General features: G+C 42.8%; 1 protein-coding gene across 3 annotated transcripts in view; it reads right to left on the bottom strand.

Moving 5' to 3' along the window:
- Positions 1-22,121, bottom strand: part of ASTN2 (astrotactin 2) — an 893,996-nt gene that overhangs the window by 292,307 nt on the left and 579,568 nt on the right. The gene's annotated exons all lie outside the window — the stretch shown is intronic.

Raw genomic sequence — 22,121 nt, 5'->3', positions numbered from 1 at the left:
TCCCAGGTGATGCTGATGTTGCTAGTTCAGGGACCACACTTAGAAAAACAACTACTGTATTCCAGCTCCGCTCAGATGTTAATTTGCGTATGACTCACCCAGAGAGCTTGTTAAAATTCACATTCTAATTTAGCGGATTGTCTGGGAAACGAGGGATACTGCATTTCTAATAAGCTCCCAGGTGATATCCATGCTGTGGGATGTGACGACACCTTGAGGAGCAAACACCTATGCTATGATGTTGGGAAATGAGAAATCTAGAAAGACGGCACCACAATCCAAGACTTGATGCTCGAATCCAAAAGCAGAAGTAACGGATCTCAGAACAAAAAGAAAAATGAGCTATAGGAAGGACAGTTTGGGAGATCTGAGTTCAATATTTGGCCTTGTCTTTCTTTCATTAGCTTTATGATTGGGAAAATTTCTTTAATTTCTTTAGGTATCAATGTTCTCATTATTTGAGGGTTTTTGTTTTTGTTTTTAAAGGTCCATAGGGAAAATACTTGGGAGCTTCTCAAAATGATTGCTGAAGACAGGCTACATGGTATTGCTCAACATTTCTTGTGTGGCATGGATAAAGCCGTTCTCAGGATGCAGTGCTAATTAGTCTCTCTTTCCACTAATGCCTGGCTATACCTCCTTCCACACGCAAGGAGAACCCAGCATTCCTCTCCTTGTGTAAATTTTCCCTGCACTCACACCCATTTATAGTGACTTTATTATCTCAGAGTTCTAGAATCACTCCATTATCAAACTTTAAAATAAAGTATACCCTCTGCATTAAATACCGCACTATACGTATGTATTTTATCACCGCCTGTCCGAAGTCCTTTAGAACAGAAGGGGCTGAGATCTAAACTATTCCATGAATGCAAATAGGAGTGAAGGATCCTGCCCAGCCTCCTCTTGAGGCATTTGGAAGGTCAAGAGAGAAATAAAGAGGGACTATTGTATACTGTTAGGCATAGTCAGAATGAAATGGCTAATTACTGTTGTGATTTTTATTATTATACACTAAAAAACCAATTACACTTTATATTTAAGGGTCTTGTAGCAAATAGAACTCCACCCCACATAATTCCCCAACTTAAATCAGTCCCTAATCACTCTCCCCATAATCTCTGTGTGCTCTCCCAATGGTCTGAGTGCATCTCCCAAAATTCACTCATTGGAAACGTCCCCAGAGCAACAGTGTTGGGAGGTAGGGCCTTTTGTGAGGTTTAGGTTGTGAGGTCTCCACACTCATAAATGGATTGAAGCCGTTATAAACAGGCTTAAGGGAAGGAGTCTGATCCTTGTTTCTCCTTCCATCCCTTTCGCCATGTGAGTACATAGCACTCCTCTTCTTCAGAGGACACGATAGCAAGACGCCTTCTGGGAAGAAGACACCAGGCCTCACCAGACACTGAACCCGCCAGTGCCTTGATCTTGGACTTCCCATCCCTCAGTGCCACGAGAAATAAATGTCTGTTCTTTATAAACTACTCAGTCTTGGGTATTTTGTTACAGCAGCACAAACGAACACTTCCCACCTACTTCTGTTTCCTGGAGCATTTCCTGACCTTCACCTTCATGCATCCCCACAGTGTTCTAGCACAAATATTGATTTCTTTCTTTTTTTTTTTTTTCTCTTACTCCTCCAATATGTGGATGATGATTTATTTCTTAATGTTCCTCGAACTCCAGGAAAGTCATCACTAGTATTGCTCATTTCCCAGCCTTTTTTGTTCATTTTTGCAGAGTAACGTAAATTTCCCCAAAGCCATGGGTCTTTTATGGCTCTCTGTGGCCAGCATCAGGTCCACAACCCTCCCGTGTCCAGCCGGGTCAATAATTATTTTATTCTTTCATTCATCTTTTCATTCAGCCATTTTTTTCATTCCCTCAATAGCTCTGGCCCTCGGTCTTTCCCTCATCTATATCACCATTTATTCATTTATCACTTCACTAATCTATTCATAGGGTCGTTCGTTCCTGCTTTTATCTATACATTAATCATATATTCACGTACATATATATTTGCCTACTGACCAGTTCATTCCATTTTCATTTATATATCGATTCTCTCACTACATATTCATTCACTTACTTACTCATTCATTTATTAAATCATTAAACAATGACCAGGCTCCCTGGGTGCTCACTCTGTCCGCATCTGTCTTAGGCACTGATTCTAGAAGATGTGTCCTGTCCTCTTAAGAAATTCACAAACTTGTCAAGAGGATAAGGAAGCAAACATGTAATTGCAAATGCTGTGTCGCCAGGGTGGAGAAGAGGAAGGCAGGAAGTTGGAAAGAAAAGTAAGTAACGATAACTGCATGCCTACTGGGTGCCTGGAACTTTACATGCATTATCTGATTTAAACGCCCCCTCTCTTTAATAGATTGCAAAACTAGCGAACAGATTTAGTTGAGATCTGAGCCGAGACATTCCCAGTCTGCTCCCCAAGCTCTTAACCACCCTGCTGGTAATATCATTGGTGAGCTTAGCTTAGACTAGCATTGCTGGGGATTGATGTGGGAGAAATAAAATCTGAAGGGTGCGAGAAGCAATTGGAAAGTGAGGAAGTGGAGACAATAAGTTTATGTCAAGCAGTTTGTCCTTTCAGGGGAGGAGAGAGAAGGTCGTAACTGAAGAGGGGTTTGGGATTGAGTCCCTGACTAAGCATCAGAGGCATCTGATGAGCATGGGCAGATCTATCGTGGTAAGTTTCTTCTGTTCTATTCCCTTAGTTGTCTTTAGACAACCACGAACTGTTGTATTTACTTCTATAAAACCTAGGACTTAGCATAGGGCGTGCCATGGTATAGTTGATAAATTAATGCCTAAATGAATGAATGAATGTCAAACACTCTAAAATGGATTCACACATTGCCCAGAGTGGCATTTGGCAGAACGGGGGGAGAAGTAGGTCAGCTGTGGAGTAGGTAGAGCTTCCTACCAAGCAGCCCATGAGGAAGGCTAGTAATGTGGAGAGGGTGACTGTGATAACCATAAAAATACACTAAGTCAACATCGATAAGGAAAGTGTAGATTCAAACTCAGGGAAGTCTTGAATTCAAGCATAAACATGCGGCAGGATCAAAGTTAGACACGTGAGTAGGCATGCAGGATTGTTTTAGAGCAGATAGGAGATTGGCTCTAGCAAATTCAGACGCAGGGGAGAGATGTCACATGTCCACATCCTTTGGATGTTTGCACAATTTCCTGGCAATTCTCATCGATCCACAGGCCCCAGCAAAGAAAACAGTCTTACGAGTATGGAGAAAATGAAGATTTTAGCTTCAGTGGGGTGAGTTTAATTAGAACTGTTATTAGTTTGTTGTGCTAGAAAGCTCATTAGAAACCCATTAGAGCTCTCGAAAGTGTTGGACATTTTTAATAATTACATTTCTTCTGAATCCTCCATGGGTTTCTTGCTGCAGTCTGAGCATTGGATCTATTACAGTGTTTAGGGAAGGACAGCTTCCAGTTCACTTGTCACATGAGGCCAGGGCTAGATACCTACAATTCATGTCCCAGATGTGGTTGGAAAGAAGAAAGGAACCTCAAAGGAGGTGAACTGTCGCAGATGCTTTGACATGCATTATTTTACACTGCAACAGCCAGAGGAACCAGAGGATCAAAGACCTCAAGAAGCTTACACAAGGTTACACAGGTGTAGTGGCGGCATCGGCATTCAAACCTCAGCTAGTCTGATGCCAAAGCCTGTACTCTTTCCAGGGCCCCATGCTGCCCACAATAGTGGGATCTCTTTTGTAAGAGAAGGGATTTCTCACTTCAGTTTGGCAACCTATGATTTGGGGAAGGGAGAAAAGGAGGGGGCAGGATAGCAAAGGAAGAGGAGAAAGAATCATTCCACGCCATTTTCAGACTCAAAGATCACTCTCCAGCTGTCAGTTGAGCCCACAATCACTGTAGAGTTTTATTAAGGAGCAAGAGTTGTAGAAGTGTGAAGTGACAGATTTAAAATTAACTTGCCAAACTCCCCATCAATATTATGACAGTCCCCAAGTACCAGTTCAGCAACCCAGTGCACCAACTTGACAACGTTAACATAACTTTGTCGGAACAAAAGCTTCCCCTCTGTCTTTTCAAGAGAAGCTAATTTTGGGGAGACAGGTATTCTTCTGTCTTTTTTGGCACCCCGTGACAGGTCCCTCTGGGCCAACCAGAGAGTGCATGTTTCATAAACCTCAATTATCCTTTCGGCTCCCTGGGGATTGCCACCCACGTGGGATGCTTAAGTTAATCAGAGAGGTGCTTCTCTCATTTAGGAACACACCAGATGAATGAATGAATGAAGACGACATGCTTGCCACTTTCTAAACACTGATTTGCGTTCCCTTTAGTCTTTATATTTGGAATGAAGACCCCTGATTATCATCTGGGGCAGTATGCTCTCTGTACCAGATCTTATAAGCTGATACAGTCTGTGCCCCTCTTTCTCTTCATCTAACAGTCTCGTACTTGCCCTTCACATCTTAGCTTAGACATCAATTCCAGAGGAACATTTACCTAGAGTCCTGAACCCCATGTGGGCTTGCCCGCATACCACTCTGACTTCCGCACCTAACACTGCACGGGCCACTTTACTGAATTTCACTGAATAAGCATCTTTCTTGTGTTAATCTATGAGTTCAGTAGGTAGAGTGACTATATAATTTATCATCTGATCCAGGCTACTTTTGTCTGGGATAAGTGCTAAACTGCAAAGGACTCAGGGACAACAGGCATAAACCAGAACTGTCCCAGTCAGATTGGATATGGGCACACATTATAACCGTCAGGTGCTCTGTGTCTCCATCACTTTAAATGGTGGTTAAAATTTAGGATATGTGTTGAATGAATGAATGAAAGAAAGAAATAGTTCCTTTTCTTTTAACAAATCCTATAGGCAAATGCATAAAATCTTCTCTGACTTCCTTCCCTCCCTTTCTTTCTTTCTCTTTCTCTCTCTCTCTCTTTTCCTCTCCTTTCTTTTCCTTTCCTTTCCTCCTTCCTTTCTTCCTTTCTTCCTTCTCCTGCCCTCTCTCTCTCTCATCCTTCCTTCCTGCCTGCCTTCTAAATTGTTAACCACCTTCTATGCATCCAGCCCTGTTTGTTTTTGTCACTGGGCGTACAAATAAACATGGCTTCCCCCTTGACAGTGAGAAGGAGAAACTGAGCATCTACTACGCATCAGTTGCTTTAAACACTGTGTATTATTTAGACAACTGTTCAATGAGGTAGTTACTATGTTCACTTTCTACAAAAGAGTACGCAGAAGCTTAGAGAGGTCAGGTGACTTGATCATGGTCACACAGCTATTAGCAGCAGAGGCTGAATTTAATTCCAGGTCTGCCTGAGTCCAAAGCCACAGTCTCATCATTAAACTAAGCTACTGCCTCAACTGAAATATCAAGTGGTACAGGGTGCAAACAGCTGTGGACTGAGGGAGGTTCCTCCTTTGTGCTCTTACAAGCTTCTCTAATTCACAAAATCTCACGTACTCAATCCATGGATTTAACAACCACAAAACAACCAACCTCTAACTTACAGCTACCATTTGGTGGGAACTTGGTTCTGCAGATACTTTTCTAGGTCTTGGAAATTTACAATGATGAAGAGTCGAAGATGGTCTTGGCTCTTGGTTCAGCAGGGGAGGTACACATTAAATAAAGAATCACACAAATATTAATTTCATTTAGGATTTTACAGTTATTTCAGATAAAAAATAGTATGAGAACCAGACACAGTTTATTTTTTATCATTATTTTCACAGATAAGGAAAATGAGGCTTGGGTGGATAAATGCTCGAGACCACACTGAGGAGAGCTAGGAAGTGAACCTACATCTGTTTGATGCCAAGCCTGTGTTGTGCTCCCTTCCCTCCTTTCCTCCTGAACACTTCAATCCTAAAGCCACGAGTGGAACAGCGAGAGTCCCTCATCACTAGTTTTTAAGCTCTTTAAACCTCAATGTCTTTAGATGCAGAATGGATATAACATTGGCTATTTCCCATAAGCATGTGGTGACATTAAAGAAGGTACAGCATTTGAAGGACTTTTCACAGTGCCTGGCCCATAGATGTATGTTCAGTAAAGAGCAATTGCTCTCATTATTAATATTATCAGGCAGTTTTGAGTGACTGACTGAAGTCGTTTGGTGGTCCACCACACACAATGTCCTGTGTTGTCGGTTAACTTTAACAAGGGCATGTTTTTATAGCATTCTCCCATCCCCCTACTGTCACCACCCTTGAGTCCCTCAGCCTAGCAGAGTGATACAATGGAGCAGAATGTATGACCAGCAAGTGGTGCAAGGGGTGGGAGGAATGGATATTTGAGTATAAGTTTGGAGCCAGACTGCCTGGATTCCAATCCTGGCTCCACCATTTACAAGCTGAATGACAATGAGAAGATGATTGAACTTCTTAGCACTTCAGTGTCATCCTCTGCTAAAAATGCGGCACGGAGGAGGGTTGATAGCACCTTGAGATTACACTGGAGGTTGTAAGAACTGAATGTATTTGAACAGGCTAAGCTACTCCCCTGTGCTGGTGGCTCTTTGTCTCTCTTACCTTGAGTCATGGGACTCTGGGCGCAGGCTGTCCTCTCCTCTAACTACTCCCTAGTGAGTTTGTTTCCTCGCACTTTTTAAATATCATCTATATGCTAAATAATCTGCAATGTACATTTCAAGTCATGTTTCTCTTCTGGAGTGGTATATCCTACTGGCTTCCTGACATCACCATGAGAATATATATTAGACATAACCAGATGGTGGGTACTGAAGCCGGGGGTTTCATTATACTATTGTCTACTTTTACAAATTTTTCACAATTAAGTTCATTTTTTAACACAGTCAAAAACAAATTTCTATTTCTATTCCCCTCCCATGGTCTTTGCTGTCTCTGACAATGGCCCATCCATCTGTCCAATTGTTCGGGCCAAAATTGGGGAGCCAACCTTGCCCTTCCTTTCTCTCCCTCATTAGTAAATTTGGTTGCCCCACCTTCAGGACACACCCAGGATCTGCCCATTACTTCACATGTTGGCTCTATGAACATGCTCCAAATTACCGTTGTCTTTCTCCAGGACTGTGGTCTCCTGCTTCCATTCTGCCCTCTAAAGCCAATTCTTCACACTGCAGTCGGAATGGTCCTTTTAAGACACAAGTCAGATCACAGCCCTCTTCTGCTCAAACAATGCACTGGCTTCTTTCGCTTCTCCCTCAACGTAAAATCCAAAGTATTATACTTATTGGCTCACAGGACCCTATTCAAGTCGCCCATACTCCTCCACTCAACACCCATTACCTCTTTATTTATAAACTTTTTCCTACTGCTTGCCCTCTCTTCCCTTATGTTCCATCCACCTGGGTTCTTTTTTGTTCATGGAACATGCCAAGGGCTTTGCACTTGCTGTGTCCTCTACCTGGAAGCTGTTCCTCCAACACGTGCACAGTTCGTTGCCTCGCTTGTTAAGATCTTTGCCCAAATGTCATGTTATCAAAGAAGTTTTCTATGTCCACCCTGTATAAAATAGAATCCCCTGCCTAGGACCCTCTAGTACTTAATTTGCTTTCCTCCATAATATTTACACCTGACAGAGTATATACTTATTTTTTAACTGTCTGTTCCCCACCCTAGAATATCTCTTAATGACAGGGTTTTTTATGTTTTGTTCGCTATTGTATTCCTGGTTTCCCAGAAGAGTGAGTGGCATATAATAGGTGCTCAGAAAATATTTTGGATTGAATGAAGATGCAACAGTGCCTGGTGCAGGGTAAGTGTGCGTGTCATTGTAATTCTTGTTACTCCTGTTACTACTACCACTAGCATTCCTTTTAGCAGGATAAGGTTGCTAACATTTCTTATCTCAGTTGTCTGGCAATGATATGCAACTACCCTTATTGTTCATATGTGGATACGGAAGCTGAGAAAGGTGAAATTACCCCTGAAAGGCCAAACAGCCCAAGAGGTGGAGTCTCTTGCCTCTGAAGCCCTGGTCTCTCCACATCCCCAGAGCTCCTACTTTTCCCATGGTGCCGTGGTGCTCACCAGTGGGATCCTGTGCCCCTGCATTTAAATAATCTCTGTATGACTGTTAAAAAGCTCATAATCTGTGGAAAGATCTTTAAGAGATATCACTAAGTGGCGGGAGAGGGGAGTGAAAGCAGTATATTTCACCTTCTGTGAAAAAAGGAGGGGATGTTTAATCTTATTTTCTTGTATTTACATAAAGAAATACTGGAAAGATATCCAAGAAACTAGTAAAAATCGGGGGTGGGGGGAAAGGAATAGTTAGAAACAGAAAGGAGTGATGCTCCTCACTGGGTGTTTTTAATACTGTTTTATTTTGAACTTTGTGAATTTAATGGCTGTTAAAAAATCAATTTAAAAATACAACTACCAAACTGCCACAGCCCACAGGAGGCTAAAGAGACAGATAGCGCGATGTAAGGTGGTGACCAAGATGGTCGTAACGTTCCCCCTAGCATGCTAGCATGACTACACTCCGGACACTTCTTCCAGACTCTAGGTCCCTGACCTTCTTTTTCTTAAAGCACTTATTTTAGAAAGTTATAATTATAAATCCTTTCTTTGTCCCTTTAAGATGTAAATCTTTTTAAAACCTTCCTGTCAGTTTTCCGCCCCGGGCTTTTTTTTTTCGTTGCTTTTTTTTTTGGGGGGGAACTTTCAGGGGGGTTGGCCCCCTTCCTTCCCATTTTTTTCGGGGGCATGGGATCCTAACTTCCCCAGGCACCGATGAGCAAACACAGCGGCCTCATCACAGAGAAATACACTTGCAAAGTCAGGAATAACTCAATGTGCTGTACACATCCATTGTTCTGTCTCATCTAATGTCCACCAGTACTTTTCCTCTCACTGACCCCAGCGATTAAAAACCCTCCTGCCCTTTGTGTCAATGAATTGATTTCGGACCTCCCTCTCCTATTGCAATAGCCTTGAACAAAGTCTTCCTTGCCTGTTTAACATTGCCCACTGCAATTTTTGCTTTGATACTTGTGTGCTAGATGGGATCCTGGATCAGAAAAAGGACATTAGTTAAACATTAAGGAAATCTGAGTCAAGTATGGACTTTAGCTACTGATATTTAATTATGTGTCAGTATTGGTTCATTAATTATAACAAATGTACCATAGTAACATAAGGGGACACTAGGAGAAACTGGGTGCAGGGTACATAGGAACTATGTGTGCTATCTTTGTAATTTACCTATAAATCTAAAACTGTCTAAAATTAAAAGATTATTTACAAAATAATCCTATCTGAATCTGGAGTACGTTATGCTAAGTGAAATAAGGCAGGCACAGAAAGACAAATACTGCATGATCTCACTTGTATGTGGAATCTACAGAGTCAGACTCAGAGAGCAGAATGGTGGTTATCAGAGACAGGGGCTGGAGGGGGCGAGCAGTGGGGAAAACAGAGATGTTGGTCAAAGGGTACCAAGTTTTAGTCAGACAAGAGGAGTAAGTTGTAGTGTCCTATTGCTCAGCATGGTGACCACAGTTCTGATACTAATATATATTTTTTGTATACTTCCAAATTGCTAAAAAAGGAGTTTTTAAATGTTCTCACCACAAGAAATGGTAAGCATCGGAGGTGATGAATATGTTATTCAGCTTGATTTAATCCTCCCACAATATATACATATGACAAAATATCACATTGTATCCCCTAAATATATGCAATTAGTATTTTTGATTCAAAATAAAATAAAATATATTTTTAAAAATCCTACCCAAGTGGGGTGTGGAAAAGACCATCCAAGTGTCAGACAGACCCAGGTAAGCAAGGCTCTGACACCAGCTGTGTGACAACAAGCAAGTCATCAGATCTGAGTCCCAGTTTCCTTCCTCATTTATAATAGGACACTTACAAATCCACTAACATTATGCATTCTCGGTGGTGGCAGAAATTGTTCCTTACTCAGCAGAAACATCTTAGATATGACAATGGCTTGTGGCCGTCCAATGCTTTAACCCTACTCCACAAAACTGTACCCCTTAGTATTAATTTCTCTCGTTAGGGAGAATTCAACCTTAATTAATTCTTTTCCATGGGGGGGGAATGATAATGAAAAAAAAAAAGTTGAGAAGCACAGATTTAGATAATATCAGAAAGAAAGAAGTATATTCTTTTTCCCTTTATACCAACGTTAGACTATGAGTCTCGTTCAGCTTGAGTCTCCAGAAACTGGTACCTAACAAGCACTCGATGTAGTCTTATTGGTTGGATCATCAGGCTGAATGCAATTTAGTTTAATTCTCATGCCATGTTTCCACCTCCTTTGCAAATAAGGGATGCCTGCATGTCCTCTAGACTTGCTTGTTCCCAGTGGCTAGATCCTCACTAACTCTTAAGAAATAGTTAAGGAATTAATAGAAACTTAGAGGAGTATCCTTTGGAGTCAGTTTAGTTCTCTGAACTATAGCATGATGTGTAAGACCAATCCTTCTAATGTCTTTCTCTCCCCCTACCCTAGAAAGCATCCGAAAGAAACTGAAGCAGCTTCAAGGTCACAGGGAACTCACAGGAGAATGGAGAACTTGACTCAGGGGTTAAGGTTTTTTCAAAGTCATCAGGTATACACTGAATTAACCAGCCCTGGGCTACCCAACTGCCTGCAGCTTTGACTCCGGGCTTGTGCCTGTTAATTAACTGCCCACTTAATGGGCTCCTCTGAGGATCTTACACAACATAAAAATAAAAGCTCATTTTGGATTCTTAAAAGCCACCTTTGAGGTGTTCCACTAGATTACCATTAATAGTAATTATTCAGTGGTAATGTTACATAAAACCCCAGCCACTGCCCTTGCAGCTTTCTGTATTAATTCACGTCCAATAAACTGTCATCATAGCTTTCATTAGAATTGTTACTAAATACATTTCTATTCGGGGCATCTCCCTGAAATGAAAATATTTTCCTAAAAAATAATTTCCTTGATACACATGCGTAGGCTTACTAATGTGAGCTTAGAATAGACTTAATTTTTCATTTCTCTGGAAGGAATACAAAGAAAGTAATGCTGATGAATTTGCATCTCATGATTTCAAGTGTGACAAGACGCATACTACAACACAAAATTTTGGAGTGTAAGTGGTATTTCACAGATTCTTGGATTCGTATTAGGCAAACGTCGTTAATATTCCCACGTCTTTACAAGGCATTTTAACCTGACTTTTCTCATCACGTCCTCCTCCTCCCCATAATTCTCCTGTGAGGTAGGCACTATCATGTTCCCTGATTTAACAGAGAGCAAACTGAGGCTCAGAAAGGTTATTAGACAGTGCAAGTTCTTATAGCTAGTAAGGGTCCCCTTACTTTGGTGCTTACTTAACCCTTCCAGGTTGAATGCCCATCCTCTGCCCTGCCTTACTTACCATGACCGTCCTAAGCCCCACCCTCCTTACCACCCACCTTGATGTTCATGTCTGCAGACCCTCTGTGCTCTCACCTGCCTGGGACACTCCCTCACATAGCTAATTGTTGCTCTATCCTACAGGTCTCAGCCAACACCTCTTCCAGGGAGTCTTCCCAGCTGCTCACCCACCCAAGGCAGGGCTAGGTGCCTCCACTGTGTTCCCTTAGCCCCCTTTCCTTCCTGCCATCATGACCCACAGCTCAGTGCAAAATGCACTTGTTCAGTGGTCTATCTGCATATGCTTAGGGACCTTGACTGCCTTCCTCATCTTTTCATTTCCAGAGCTTTATATGGCCTGGTACATAACAGGTATTCAATAAAAACTTGTTAACTAACAAATGAGAACATGTAGCCAGGCCAGGACTCGAACCTCTGACCTCAAATGCACTCCTTTGACAACATAATTAACACATTAACTGCAGTGAGAGTTGTATTTAACTCACTCTAGATTTGCCCATGGGGTTAAGTGAAGCATATATAAAAATCTTACTTTTTGATGTTCTTATCGTTACAATTAATATTGACAATTTAATTCTAAAAACGTGGATTAAATGAATAGAAGTCAACAAATTTCGTTTTTCTATTTATGTTTACCTTTAAATTATACTCGAAGTTTTTATTCTATTTTTGTAATAAAACACTGTGGCCCCAAGGAAAAGTTTCTGGTTTTTTTGTGTGGCAGTCAACGTGTTAATACAATAACAAATGACTTCTGAGGTGTGATTTCTTCCTAGAGTAAGACACCTATGTTGCCTTAGCATAATGTAAATATAGTAAAATTTCTGTGCTGTGGACTGCATTAATTAAGGATGTATAATGCTTGGCCAGGGTCTGGGCTGGCTCATACCTTTGGAGTGTTTATTTATAAAAGAGATTGCTAAGCACATTAACAGAGTAAACAAGATCATGGGGGAAATGGCAGCAGATACTTAAGAGAACAAACTGCCTGGAGTCACATTGGAAGCACCCATTATGAACAAACAATCACTGTGCTAATTACAACTGCTCTGCTAATTACAATTATTGTGCTAATTACAATCTATCCTTATCTGTTCTGTAGGTTCCCTATGGACTTTTCCTTCTAAGTCCTTAGACCAGCCTGAGTTACTGCCTGCATTTGAGTGTAATGAAATTACGCTTCTTTAAAAATGGTCTTTGCTTCAGATATCTCAATGCTTCAGACAGACTTCCCTCTCCTAGAAAAAGAACATAGTCAGGGATTTTGAAGCCAGAAAATTAAAACCAAAACCAAAAAACGGGGCAAAGGGGTGCTGTGAAGAGAAGTGAAATTGACCTTGTTGCTTTTGACGTTTTAGCACCTTTTGCAGACTAGAGACACATTTTTAGGTTAGTTGGAGAACATTCAGAATATGCTATGAACAATTTGTTTTCCTCATAAAATGACCATGTTTGATGTATTTAGGGATGTGGACATTGAGAATGAAACCTAAAAAAAAAAAATTAAAGCAACTATTTTTCTTTCTTCTCATAGCATAAATGCGGGAAGATTGGAGAGGCCTTGTTTAAAACTGGATTGCGATCCCTGTTCCCCATAAAAAAATAAATAAAAGGCATCTTTCACTAGATCTTAATTTTACTACTCACTTTCTGTCCTCAATTAAGCTAATGAGTATTGTGGTATGAGATTTTTGTTTCAGTGCTTAGGAATAATAAAGCTTCACCCACGCCAGTGTCCCCTCCCAAATGGACATCTCGATCATTTTCCAGGAATTTGTCTTCAACCTCTGGCCTGAACCAGATACAGCCCAGCTCGCTGCTGCTTTGTAGCTCTCTGCTGTATCCGATGATAGCTGAACTTGCAGTGTGGGCACGCAGAGGAGGCTCTGATGGGGGCACTGAACCTTTGCTGCAGGACTCTGGAGTCAGAAGCCTGCCTTGCGTAAGTGCCTCCCGTTGGCACGGATGTATCTCTGAGCATCCCTGTGCTCATCCGCACAGGGCGGACGGACATAGATTAACCTGTGCTACCTTATGCACTAGGGGCCTGCTGGATTGCAGGACGGGACCGTCTGCTCTGGCTGTTGCAAAACTGAAACACTCTCTGCACTTGGTCACTCTGGAGAGGATCACAGGAGGGAGACTTCTTTGGGATTTCATGGAGATCTAGTGTCACTGGCCTTGAGACTTGGTTCCTGCTTTCAAACAGGCAAATGGAGGAATGACAATCCTTCTCCATTCTCACGCATAACCTAGGCAACATGGTTCCCATTCCTGTTCAGGGTAACACTTTGCTATTCAAAGCTGGTCCTCAGACCCAGCAGCTCATTTGAAATGCAGGGTCTTAGGTCTTATTACCTGCAACCTACTGAAGCAGAACCTGTCTATATCTTAGCAGGATCCTATGGTGACTGGTATGCACATTAGGGTTTGAGAAGCCCTGGTATAATTCATGTGTATTGAGTTCTGGCTATAAGAAAATGCCTACCTTTACACAGTGTTTTCAGGTATAACAATGATGATGAGCTATTATTCGCCTTCCTTCTCTTAGAGGATCATATGGTTGGAGACCATACACGTGCATGTTCACACATATCATCCAGAGTCTGTGGAGTGCTTAAGAGGGCAGACCTTGAGTCCTGGCTCCATCACTGACAGGCAGTGTGACCCTGGATGCCACCCTTCACCTCTCCAGGCTTCAGTTTCCTCATGTAAAAAGTATGAGAGTCAACCTGCTAATCGTTAAATATTCTTAATATCACCCCAGAGGTGGGAGATTAGCACACCACCGGAGCTTCTGGATCTGGGCCCAGGCCCATTACCAAATTCCACACAGTAAATATGAGCGTCTAAAGCCCACGTTCCTAATGACGTGCATGTCACTGTAGACCATTCAGACAGAAACCCTATAAGACACGGGTGATAGAACATGTCAGAGAGATTATGTTTTTCTCAAGGCTGGGATTCCACATCGCTGCCTGAGCTTCCCATCTCCCTCAGACCCCCAGAAGATGAAGGGCTGAGCTTCTATCACTATCCTGGGCATTTCACAAAAGCACTGGGTTCACCAAAATGTGTGCTGCTTGGAAGAAGTTGAGCGGATGATTCAGGTTCCAGTCCAGAGATGGGTTTTGGGCAAATGTAACCCCCAAAAAATCTTCACCTGCTGTATGGCTTCTGGTATTGGGGGAAAGGAATGCAACTGAAGCCAGAGAAAACAATGTTTACTGAGAGCCTACTGTGTGCTAGGGCCTTCGCTTATTAATCTCTTAAATCCTTACTGTAGCCCTTTGAGGATATTTTGAGGCAAAACTCTATAGTTGAAGATCTTGGGGTCCATAGAAGTTAAGAGATTTTTCCATAGCCACATAGCTAAGAAATGGCAGACATGGGATTTGGACCCATTAGCTTTTCATGGCAGCATCGAGCACCCTGTGTTGGGTCCCAGCCAGGAATAGGATGAGGTTCCTGCAGAATCATGCACACAGAGGTGACCTTTGCCTAAGGTTCCTCCTTAGTTATGGATCTGGCAGCCTCTTGTGGCATCTGGGTCCTTCATATGCTGAGAACAGATATAAAACAGGTTCCAATTTCATTTAACTATCACATTAGGAGCAAATATTATTTCTCTTATTCTTAATTTAGGGATGGGGGAAATTGACGCTTAATTAAATAATGTGCCTTCAGTCACATGGTTGCCAAATGGTAAGATGGGACTCTGAGTCCAGAGCATGGCCTCTTAGACACCAGGTCACTGTATCCCCAAATTGTCGGATTATGTGAACCACATGGAAATACTGGTTAAAATTCACTTTTCCTGGCCCTTTACCTGGGAAAAAATGGTAGGTCTTGTCGTCCCACGTGATTCTTAGGATCATGTGAGTAGGAAAGGCTCCATTAAGCCCCTGGCCATGGGGGTTGAGTAGAGATGTAATTTAGGTCAAAAGCCCTCTGCCTTTGTCTGAGATTTGCACCAACCTTCTCGATTTATAGAAGAGACAACATAAATCAGAGAAAAGAATGGCAAAGGGTGATACAGCAGGAAATGGCAGAACAGTATCAGAAACGCATCGACGTGTAGAGTAGAATGGGGGTTGCCAGGGACTGGGTGTGGGGGAAATGGGAAGGTGATGGTTAAAGGCACAGAGTTTTAGTTTTCTAGATAAATAAGTTCTGGAGATCTAATATACAGCCTAGTGCCTACAGCTACCAGTACTGTACTGTACACTTAAAATTTGCTAAGAGGGTAGATATCACGTTACGTGTTCTTACCACAAAAGGTAAGAAATAAAGGGGGTGGGGGAAAACTTTGTGAGGTAATGTATGTACCTATGGCCTTGACAGTGGTCATGGTTTCACTGGCACATATTACCCCAAACTAATCGATTCATATACATATACATATACATACACATACAGATTTTTAATATGTAAATCTTACCTCAATAAAGTGGTTTCAAAAAAGACAAAAAAAAAAAAAAAAAAGAAATCAGCTTTCTGATTCCAGGTCCTATGGTACACCTGGCCTTGACCTTGATTCCTACAGAAGATGTCAGGAAACCTTGGAAAAATGGAGTCAGAAAAGAGAAGAGATTTTTCTGCAGCCAGCCGGGGCGTCAGAACACCAGGGAAAATCACCCCTTGGTGCCTCTGATCCAGCCTCCAGCTGCTCTTCTCAGTCCACTTCCAAGGTCTCACCAACGATCCCCAGAGAAGGTAGCAAACTGCTGCTACCAAGTGGCAGGCTGAGGATTTTGCAAAGAGCTGGAATATTATGGAATATTACTCCACAGAGAGGTTGGGAATGACCTTGAAAGACGATGCCTCTTTTTAATTAATAATCTTCCACTACCAGCCTCTGTTGCTTTCTCTCGTTACAATGAGATCATGGTCTGCTACAAAGCACCGAGGCCTGAGAGTACAGAAACACAGCTTCCTGGCCTGGTTCTGCCAAGAATTCTCTACGGGATCATTGCATCGGTGCTCCTGTATGGCGTCAGGGTTGGTCCTATGTCTCCCAGCCTTCAGAGTGGATTTAGTGCAGACCAACAGACTGGGCAGGGGGGTGGGGAGGCTTGGCTTATTCATTTATTAGTTGTATGATTTTAGGCAATTTACTTAAACACGGAGCCTCAGGGAGTCCATGTACAAAATGGGAGAGTTTGTACAAACTGTTCTCCAATGCTCTTCCAGCTATAAAATCTATGGTTCTTCAGTAATGGAATGGAGGAAATTCGTAAGACAATAGAAGGTCATATTACAGCTTTCCAAGGTAGCAAGATACAGTGGGAGAATGCTGACTGCTAAATGGGCTTTGGTGTTAGACCCCAATGCTACAACTTCTTTGGCTGTTTGCCTGCTAGGCTAGTTAGCCTGATTTCTCTGTGCTTCAGTGCCGTAGATGGGATTGATGTTCCACACACACAGTTCTGTGTCTCTGCTTCTCAGTGTGTGGACTGCATGTCTCTGTCCCACCCTTTGAGGTGGCCAGGGGCCTTGATTGGACCGGTGAAATGTAAGCAGAATGTCACTGTTGGGAGCAAATGGTGATAGCCAAGTATGTTTTCCACTATAACAGCTTTCATGGCAGCACAAAAAGATGATTCTGTTAGCGCAGATTCCCAAATACTAGAATGACTGTGGCCCCTGCTGTTCTGTGAGAGTGCTGTGGTATGATCGACACATAAACACTTTTGTGTCAAGCCACTGAGGTTTTGAAGTTGTTTGTTCCCGAGGCACCGATGCATTCTGATGGACACATTCATTTCCTTTTTTTGTAAAGCCAAGTTGTTAATGGCCCCTTTGCAATACATGTAGAAAGGTCAAATGAGTAAACACATAAAGCATATGGTATGGGACCAGACACATAAAAAATGCACACAAAGTTAAAGAGGAGAAAGAGGAAAGGGCGGGGTAGGGAGGGAAGGGGAGAATCCGGAAGCAGCATGCACACCTGACATTCACCCAGAAAGGCACTAGAAAACCCCCCCGCCAGAACAGCTTTGGAGGCTACTTCATAAGAACTGACTCAGTATTCTCAGCTGGGGAACAAGTGGGTGCCACTAACGAAAACCAGCTTTTCTCAAAACCTGAAAGAGAGCCCTTCTGTCTCACCAGGCGTGGGTTGTGGGTGCTGAATCCCAAAATCCACATCTTACCCCAAACTATCCTCTTATGCTACACAATATGCGCATCTGATAAGCAGACCAGATTGAAAAGTGCCTTTCTAGTAAATCTCTCACGAGCTCCTCAAGCTCTTTGTAGGTCATTTTTGAAGGCCAATAAGCAAATGTCTGCGGCTGGCAGAACCGTCTTATTTTTGATGAGGCTTTTTGCAACATCTACCATTGTAACTTGCTCAGCCCCTATTCCCAGGCAACTTCTCCTTACTGCTTTTTCTGAGATTCCAGGCTCAATAATAGTTCTTGACTGACGTTTGCCTAAATCCCTGCAATCTATAACTAAAGTTGGCCTTTCTTCCTTATAAGAATAATGCAGGATGGATGAGGATGGTAGGGAGTGAAACAAATGGACAAATATTGAACACCACCAACCTCTGGCGAGTTTATCTCACTCCGACAATCTGCCAGTTCCCACACTGACCAAGAGCTATGGGAAGGGGATTCTGATAGTGACCCTGCACAGGTCATTAAGACCAAAACCGTGCACCAAAAGGGATTAGAAACAGCAAAGGGTCTGGGGGCAATTTGGATGTGAAATCATTAGCTCTGCACATTGCCATAGAACTTCACATTGTGCCAAAGGCTCTTATGTCCATTCGTGTCCATTTGAATCTGATTCCTAATCCGGGGATCACTCCCAGCAGCGCCTATTCTTTTAAAACAAACCTCATTCCCCCCTGGGGATAAAGTATATTTTACTTTTGTGTGAACTCCATGTCATTCTTTCTCTATTACTTCAATTCTCCCATTTTTCACACCTTCCCTGCTCCTCCGCCCTTCGCCATCTATCTCCTTATCTCTTTAGTCCTGTTCACTGCTCTACGTCTCTCTTATTCTTTCTGTGCTTGCTGTTCCCTCCTTCTGCGACTCAGATTCTTCTTTCCTGGAGGCACCTTTGTCTCTCCCCATGGCCCTGCTTTGTCTCTCTGCTTCTCCTTGTCACTCTCGCTCTGTTTCTACCTTTCCATGTGAGTCTTAGTGTGAACCATGTTTAACCTTTGCACATGGCGCAAAACCCTTGCAAGGGTCGAGGCTCCTAAACACCTCCACATGCTCATCCCCCAGAGACAACGCTGCAGCCTGCCTGCAGTGACCTAAAGAGGTGGCCTCCCATGTGATGGCCTTTGTCCAAGATCCCTCCTGAGTTAGAAATTTGGCATCCCCCCGCCGCAACCCATGGTATTTGGGTCCTCCTTCTGTGTTAAGAACAGGGATGGAACATGCCATTCTCCTCACCACATGCTAATATGGGATGTGAAGAAGATGCATGCATCCCTTATTGCAGAACCAGAAACCAGGGGAGCACTGGTTTGAGAGTCAGAAACCCTAACTTTCAGTCTGAGAGGAGTTCCAAATCACTGTGAGCATTGAGCAAGTTGTATCCTTTCCTGAGCCTCAGTTTCTCCATCTATACTACATGGGGTGAGGTCTGAACTAGTTAATCTCTAAGAGCCTGTCCAGGTCGCAAACTTTAACTTTTAAAGCTTTTTATAAAGTAGAAATCCAGGTTGCTCTTTCAGAGATTCAACAGAGGAAATGAACATGCATGTCAGCAGTTGCTAGGGGTTGGGGGTGACCTGGGCAGAGGCAGGAGGAGGACAAAGCAGAGCGACAACTGTCACACAGGAGACTCCAGTGGGTAGAGGTGTTGATATCCCAGGCCAGGCAGCTGTCAGGGAATGAGGCATATGGTGAGGCAGCTGGTGGCAGTGCCTGCTGGCTACTCCCTAGCGCCCGACAGAGGTTACTTGGAGGAGGGAGGGAAGGAAGTAGGAGGAAGCGAAAAATGACAACTGCCTTTGATGCTGAAAACGTGCAGGCTTTCTGGAACTTGGAGGACAAAGGAGCTCCAGCCTCCTCCCTGTCTAGAATTCAGGAAGGGAGACTTGAAAAAGATAAATTTAGACTCATTAGAAGTGGCTTGCCTTCCCGCAGTGGGGAGTCCACTGACTTAGCATGGCTCCAAGGGGTGGCACAGTCTGGGGATAAAAATAATTGCACAAAAAGTTTAGCTGAAGCCAAGGATGGGAGAGTTTAAATGGAATGGATTGTCCTAATAGAGTGGAAGTCTGCGGAGTTCCCTAAAGCTTGAGGCTGTCGTCAAAAGAGAAAATCCTGGTGTGTTCACTATACTCCCCTCCACGAGCAAATTCAGAGCCTGCACAGGCCCTGGCTGTTCAGAGAGAACCCAAGGTTGAGAGGTTGGGAACAAGGAGCAGAGTGTTTGAGGCAGAACGATGACTTCAGATGGGACTGAAGTCTGTCTGAGACTGGATCCTCCCTGACCAGCCTTCAAGGTGCCGTGCTCTGTCTTACCGACCGATCTGTTGGCAGTGGGAAGAGCAGCATCCCACACGATCAGGTGACCTGAGAACATGGGCTAGCCCTGAAATGACCTGCTTTGGGACCAAGTCCCGCCCGTGTAAAAGAAGAATCCAGAATGTCATGAAGTCCCTTCAAGGATCCAGCATCTCATTACCCATGCGGATCCTCCTCGTGGCCCAAGCTAATCTTCCCACGGTAAAATGGGAACTGGCACCCTGGATCACTTATCACAAGCTAGCCACTCTGCGAGTTGCAGTGAGAAATCAGACTACATAAACAATGCAGTGTGCCTGTCTCGGCTGCCAGCATCTGAGAAAACACCCCGTTTTAAAGGTGAAGCAGTGAGATGATGCTGATCACGGGTGGGGCTGGGATCTGAAGCCAGGTGTGTCTGGAGGTCTGCTGACTCCCACTACTGCTTATCCATACGTCTGGGCCTTTGCAGGTTCCTTCCTGAACAGGAAAATGCCCTTATAGCTTTTATCCCTCCCAGGAGGCACCGTTCTCTGCTATCGCTTCAAACTCCAGTTCACAAGACTTGTCCTCTGAGAAGCACTTTATCTTTCCTTCTAATTCTTTTCAAAAGGCTTCACATGGGAACTCTACGGCAACCACTGGCATTCTTTGGAACACTGCTTTGCAAATTAAAATTTTCCTATTTTTTTTCCAACTGTGTGTGTCATCTTGTAAGCTTTTAAATTCCTTCCTCGAAGATTTTTTTTTTTTTCTTTTGGATTCCCAGCAGCATTATTCTATTTATCATCATGCTCAAGACAGTTTCATAGACGATTAAAATTACAGAAAACTAGTATTGTAGAATCTCAGCATTGAGCAGCAGTTTATCCAGACTGTCCTTAAATTTCCCCCAGAGCTTTTCCAACAAAGTAGCATTCAGCCTCTGCTCGAGCATCTGATTTGTGGAAATCAGATCTCCAGATATACCTGGCTTCAAATTCCCTTTACTGGAAATCAGAGGCCCTCACTTTGCCAATAAATCACCATGTGGCGCCCCGTCACTTTTATCCCACTTGGATCCTCTCTCAACCTTACCCTTCACTTGCGACTGCTCACTACTCACTGCCTTGGCTGCATCTCCCACCGTTCTCTCCTTACTGCTCACGCAGTTCAACCCCACCAGACCCCTTCAAGTCTTGAAACCAACCACATTCTTTTCCTTCTATTTGTCTCTGCTTGAAACCTTTTCAATGCTAACTCCTACTCATCTTCCAGGTATTAGCTAAATAACAGTGCATTTGGATAGCAGACTCCAAAGCCTTTCTATTGCTATCTACTCCAACAGCTGCACCCCACTACCACTCTGCTCCAACTAAATTAGATCCCACTGTTAATTGGTTTCCTGGAACCTCATATTCAGCTTCATTAAGTAAACACATGAGATCTGGCCCCCAACTATACCTACATGTCAGAGAGTCTAGGGCTATTTTTATCTCATTTTCCATTTTATCCCCAATAAACAGCATGGTACCTAGGACATAGAAGGTGCTCAATAAGCATGTGACGACCACAAGGAGGAATGGTTTTAGAGAATTCATACCTCTGTCTCATTTCTAAAATGGGAGGTAAGGGGGTATGCTGAATTGAAAGACAAAAGCAAGGCTTTAGAGTCCACCAGACTTGCATGTGGTTCTCAACTCTACCTCTCACTAGATGATGAGCTTGAGAAAGTCACTTGACCTCTTTGGTGTTGACTTTTCAATTGTAAAATAAAGGCCACGGTGCCTTGAAGGGTTCTCCTAACAAAGCTAAAATGGCAATATCCTGGCTCTCCCACTTCCTAGAAGGGGGTCTTTGGAAAGTTACCTTAGATTTCTGTTTGTCTTCTGTATAAAGGGGACAATAATAGCCCCCGTCTCACAGGGCCGTGGTGAGGATTATGGAAGTTAATAAATGGAAAGAATCTTAGAACACACTTGGCCATTATTATTGTTATAATATTATTACTAGTAGCAGTAAAGAGCTTGAAAAAGAGTAATCCTTAATAAATGGCAATCATTTTATTGTCACTCCTATTATAATTATCACTACCTTTAATAAGATGATGGGATGGAGACAATGATGACTATAATGTTTCTTACCAGTTCTGACTTTTATTACTATGACTTCAAATAATAAGGAAAATCTTGGATTGTGATAATATCCTATACCTTTTTCATGTAAAACTGTCTAAAAATATAGCTTTCTTTTTTTTTTTTTTTTTTA

This window comes from Propithecus coquereli, unplaced genomic scaffold (assembly GCF_000956105.1).
Source record: "Propithecus coquereli isolate 6110/MARCELLA unplaced genomic scaffold, Pcoq_1.0 Scaffold89, whole genome shotgun sequence".
NCBI classification, from domain to species: Eukaryota; Metazoa; Chordata; class Mammalia; order Primates; family Indriidae; genus Propithecus; species Propithecus coquereli.
Note: the sequence above shows the minus strand (reverse complement) of the source record. Positions and strands in the feature narration are given on the sequence as shown.